At 49.4% G+C, this 5,774-nt stretch overlaps 1 long non-coding RNA gene across 2 annotated transcripts; it reads left to right on the forward strand.

Moving 5' to 3' along the window:
- Positions 1–5,042: 5,042 nt before the first annotated feature.
- Positions 5,043–5,510, forward strand: LOC139023618 (uncharacterized). 2 transcript variants are annotated; one of them, XR_011474767.1, is made up of 3 exons: positions 5,043–5,104; positions 5,223–5,303; positions 5,348–5,510. It is a non-coding gene; the product is annotated as an uncharacterized lncRNA (long non-coding RNA). The 2 variants fall into 2 exon arrangements; XR_011474768.1 differs by having other exon boundaries at positions 5,223–5,279.
- Positions 5,511–5,774: the final 264 nt, after the last annotated feature.

The following is a 5,774-nucleotide window of genomic DNA, read 5'->3' on the forward strand; positions in this document are numbered from 1 at the left end:
AGATTGACTCACTTGACTGGGAACCTTATGTTGTGGAAGAGATTGACTCACTGACTGGGGAACCTTATGTTTGGAAGAGATTGACTCACTGACTGGGGAACCTTATGTTGTGGAAGAGATTGACTCACTGACTGGGGAACCTTATGTTGTGAAGAGATTGACTCACTGACTGGGGAACCTTATTGTGTGGGAAGAGATTGACTCACTGACTGGGAACCTTATGTTGTGGAAAGAGATTGACTCACTGACTGGGGAACCCTATGTTGTGGAAGAGATTGATCACTGACTGGGAACCTTATGTTGTGGAAGAGATTGACTCACTGACTGGGGAACCTTATGTTGTGGAAGAGATTGACTCACTGACTGGGGAACCCTATGTTGTGGAAGAGATTGACTCACTGACTGGGAACCTTATGTTGTGGAAGAGATTGACTCACTGACTGGGGAACCTTATGTTTGGAAGAGATTGACTCACTGACTGGGGAACCCTATGTTGTGGAAGAGATTGACTCACTGACTGGGGAACCTTATGTTGTGGAAGATATTTGACTCTTTGACTGAGGAACCCAATGCTGTGGAGGAGCTGACTCATTGACTGAGGGAACCCAATGCTGTGGAGGAGACTTACTGACTGAGGGAACTCTATGTTCTTGAGGAGACTGACTGACTGACTGGAGGAACTCTATGTTGTGGAGGAGACTGACTCATTGACTGAGGAACCCAATGTTGTGAAGGAGACTGACTCACTGACTGGGGAACCCTATGTTGTTGAGGAGACGACTGACTGATGAGGGAACCCAATGTTGTGAAGGAGACTGACTGACTGACTGAGGGAACCCTATGTTGTGAAGGAGACTGACTAACTGATGAGGGAACCCAATGTTGTGAGGAGGAGCTGACTGACTGAGGGAACCCTATGTTGTGAAGGAGACTGGCTGACTGACTGAGGGAACCTATGTTGTGAAGGAGACTGACTAACTGATGAGGGAACCCAATGTTGTGGAGGAGACTGACTGACTGAGGGAACCCTATGTTGTGAAGGAGGCTGACTGACTGATGAGGGAACCCTGTGTTGTGGAGGAGACTGACTCACTGACTGGGGGAACCCAATGATGTGGAGGAGACTGACTGACTGAGGGACTCTATGTTCGTGAGGAGACTGACTGACTGACTGGGGGAACCCTATGTTGTGGAGGAGACTGATTGACTGGGGGAACCCTATGTTGTTGAGGAGACTGACTCACTGACTGTGGAACCTATGTTGTGGAGGAGACTGACTCACTGACTGGAGGAACCCTATGTTGCGGAGGAGACTGACTGACTGACTGTGGAACCCTATGTTGTGGAGGAGACTGGCTCACTGACTGGGGAACCCTATGTTGTTGAGGAGATGACGCTGATGAGGGAACCAATGTTGTGAAGGAGACTGACTGACTGACTGAGGGAACCTTATGTTGTGGAAGAGATTGACTCACTGACTGGGGGAACCCTATGTTGTTGAGGAGATGACTGACTGATGAGGGAACCCAATGTTGTGAAGGAGACCGACTGACTGACTGAGGGAACCTTATGTTGTGGAGGAGACTGGCTCACTGACTGAGGGAACCCAATGATGTGGAGGAGACTCACTGACTGAGGGAACTCTATGTTCTTGAGGAGACTGACTGACTGAGGGAACTCTATGTTCTTGAGGAGACTGACTGACTGACTGACTGACTGGGGGAACCCTATGTTGTGGAGGAGACTGACTCACTGACTGAGGGAACTCTATGTTCTTGAGGAGACTGACTGACTTGGGGAACCCTATGTTGTGGAGGAGACTGACTCACTGACTGAGGGAACTCTATGTTTCTTGAGGAGACTGACTGACTTGGGGAACCCTATGTTGTGGAGGAGACTGACTGGGGAACCCTATGTTGTTGAGGAGACTGACTGACTGAGGACATCTATGTTCTTGAGGAGACTGACTGACTGACTGACTGACTGGGGGAACCCTATGTTGTGGAGGAGACTGACTGACTGGGGGAACCCTGTGTTGTGGAGGAGACTGACTCACTGACTGGGGAACCCAATGTTGCAGAGGAGACTGACTCACTAACTGAGGAACCCAATGTTGCACAGGAGACTGACTGACTGGCTAGGGGAACCCTGTGTTGTGGAGGAGACTGACTCACTGACTGGGGAACCCAATGTGCGGAGGAGACTGACTCACTGACTGAGGAACCCAATGTTGCGCAGGAGACTGACTGACTGGCTAGGGAACCCTGTGTTGGGAGGAGACTGACTCACTGACTGGGAACCCTTGTTGTGGAAGAGATTGACTCACTGACTGGGGGAACCTATGTTGTTGAGGAGACGACTGACTGATGAGGGAACCCAATGTTGTGAAGGAGACTGACTGACTGACTGAGGGAACCCTATGTTGTGAAGGAGACTGACTGACTGATGAGGAACCCAATGTTGTGGAGGAGACTGGCTCACTGACTGAGGGAACCCTATGTTGTGAAGGAGACTGACTGACTGATGAGGGAACCCAATGTTGTGGAGGAGACTGGCTCACTGACTGAGGGAACCTATGTTGTGAAGGAGACTGACTGACTGATGAGGGAACCCAATGCTGTGGAGGAGACTGACTGACTGAGGGAACTCTATGTTCTTGAGGAGACTGACTGACTGAGGGAACTATGTTCTTGAGGAGACTGACTGACTGGGGCAACCCTATGTTGTTGAGGAGACTGACTGATTGAGGGACATCTATGTTCTTTGATGAGACTGACTGACTGACTGGGGGAACCCTATGTTGTTGAAGAGACTGACTCACTGACTGTGGGAAACCCTATGTTGTGGAGGAGACTGACTGACTGGCTAGGGGAACCCTGTGTTGTGGAGGAGACTGACTGACTGGCTAGGGGACCCTATGTTGTGACTATACTCTAGTCTAGTCAACAACACACACCACTGCACACCACAGCCCACCACAGCACAGTACACCACAGCACAGAACACCACAGCCCAGTATAGAACAGCACAAGTACAGCACAGAACAGCACAGTACAGAGCAGCACAGAACAGCACAGCAGAGAACAGCACAGCACAGTACAGAACAGCACAGAACAGCACAGAATAGCACAGCACAGAACAGCACAGAATAAACAGCAGAGAACAGTACAGCACAGCACAGTACAGAACAGAAATGCACAGAACAGCAAGCACAGAACATCACATTACAGAACAGCACAATACAGAACAGCACAGCACAGCACAGAACAGCACAGTACAGGCACACCACAGTACAGAACAGCACAGAACAGGTCAGGAGGTCAGAGAGGACCTGCCCCCAAGAACCTGGCCCTGTGTTGGAGGTCAGAGAGGACCTGGCCCTGTGTTGGAGGTCAGAGAGACTGGCTCTCGAGACCTGGCCTGTGTTGGAGGTCAGAGAGGACCTGGCCCTGTGTTGGAGGTTCGAGAGGACCTGGCTCTCAGAGGACCTGGCCCTGTGTTGGAGGTCAGAGAGGACCTGGCCTGTGTTGGAGGTCAGAGAGGACCTGGCCCTGTGTTGGAGGTCAGAGAGGACCTGGCCCTGTGTTGGAGGTCAGAGAGGACCGTGGCCTGTGTTGAGGAGTCAGAGAGGACCTGGCCCTCAGAGGACCTGGCCCTGTGTTGGAGGTCAGAGAGGACCTGGCTCTAGAGGGACCTGGCCCTGTGTTGGAGTCAGAGAGGACCTGGCCCTGTGTTGGAGGTCAGAGAGGACCTGGCTCAAGGACTGGCCCTGTGTTGGAGGTCAGAGAGGACCTGGCCCTGTGTTGGAGGTCAGAGAGGACCTGGCCCTGTGTTGGAGGTCAGGAGAGGACCTGGCCCTGTGTTGGAGGTCAGAGAGGACCTGGCCCTGTGTTGGAGGTCAGAGAGGACCTGGCCCTCAGAGGACCTGGCCCTGTGTTGGAGTCAGAGAGGACCTGGCCCTCGGAGACCTGGCCTTGGTGGAGGTCAGAGAGGACCTGGCCCTGTATTGGAGGTCAGAGAGGACCTTGCCTCAGAGGACCTGGCCCTGTGTTGGAGGTCAGAGAGGACCTGGCCCTGTGTTGGAGGTCAGAGAGGACCTGGCCCTGTGTTGGAGGGCAGAACCGTTTGTAGGAAGGAGACACCTTGGGGATATGCGAAGCCGTAAGCAAACAACGTGTGAATATGTGTCATTATAGAAACACACACACACACACACACACACACACACACACACACACAACACACACACACACACACACACCACACACACACACACACACAACACACACACACACACACACACACACTTTTTTGTTTCCAACTGGGGTGTTAATTTCACCCTGAGGCTCGGCGAGTGCTGACCCCAAAACTTTGCAACCCTGTGAAGTGGTGGAATTCGCCAACCTGAGGTCTTAATGTGCTGTATCTGTAGATAGAAAGAGGGAGAGAGAGAGGGGGGGGTGAGAGAGAGTGTGTGCGGGTATGTGCGTATTTGTTTTCTGTCTCTCTGCATTCTCTTCTCTGTCCTACCCCCAAGTCATCTTTGTAATCCCAGAAACTTTGGGTGGCATTCTGGGTTTGAAGTGTTCAGAACATCGGACTGTGTTTCCTCTGCACCATTTTGATTGGTCAGTTTGTTGATATCCTTTCGGTGACTCCTTGCAGACTCAAGAGCCCCTTGACTCCTTATAACTGTGTCATAATTCAAGTATAGGTTAACAAGTATTGCACTTACTCATTGTTATGCTGCACGTAGGGCTAGGGTTACTGCTGGAAGTACAGTGTAACACACACACACACACACACAACACACACACACACACACACACACCACACACACACACACACACACACACACACACACACACCACACACACACACACACACACACACACACACACACACACACACACACATGGATTGTAGGTAAATCAGTTATTTGAGTTGTAGGTAGATCAGTTCTATGAGTTGTAGGTAGATAGGTTCTTATGAGTTGTAGGTAGATCAGTTCTATGAGTTGTAGGTAGATAGGTTCTATGAGTTTGTAGGTAGTATCATTCTATGAGTTGGAGGTGAATCAGTTCTATGAGTTGGAGGTAGATCAGTTCTATGAGTTGGAGTTTAAATTCAGTCTATTGTTGTAGGTAAATCAGTTCTATGAGTTGTAGGTTGATCAATTTATAGTTGGAGGTAGATCAGTTCATGAGTTGTAGGTAAATCAGATTCTATGAGGTGTAGGTAGATCAGTTCATGAGTTGTAGGTAGATCAGTTATATGAGGTGTAGGTAGATCCGTTCCATGAGGTAGGTAGATCAGTCTTATGAGTTGTAGGTAATCGTTATATGAGGTGTAGGTAGATCAGTTCTATGAGTTGTAGGTAGATCAGTTATATGAGGTGTAGGTAGATCAGTTCTATGAGTTGTTAGGTAGATCAGTTATATGAGTTGTAGGTAAATCAGTTCTATGAGTTGTAGGTAGATCAGTTCCATGAGGTGGGTAGGTAGATCAGTTATATGAGTTTAGGTAGATCAGTTTAATGAGGTGTAGGTAGATCAGTTCTTAGATGGTGGTTAGGGTAGAATTAGTTTTCTATGAGTTGTAGGTAAATCACAGTTTCTATGAAGTTGTAGGTATCAGTTATATAGTGTAGGTAGATCAGTTCATGAGTCGTAGGTAGATCCAGTTCCAGTGAGGTGTAGGTAGATCAGTTCCATGAGTTTGTAGTAGATCAGTCTTATGAGGTGTAGGTAGAATTCAGTCCATGAGGGTAGGTA

Source organism: Salvelinus sp. IW2-2015, linkage group LG33 (genome assembly GCF_002910315.2).
Source record: "Salvelinus sp. IW2-2015 linkage group LG33, ASM291031v2, whole genome shotgun sequence".
In the NCBI taxonomy this organism is placed as follows: Eukaryota; Metazoa; Chordata; class Actinopteri; order Salmoniformes; family Salmonidae; genus Salvelinus; species Salvelinus sp. IW2-2015.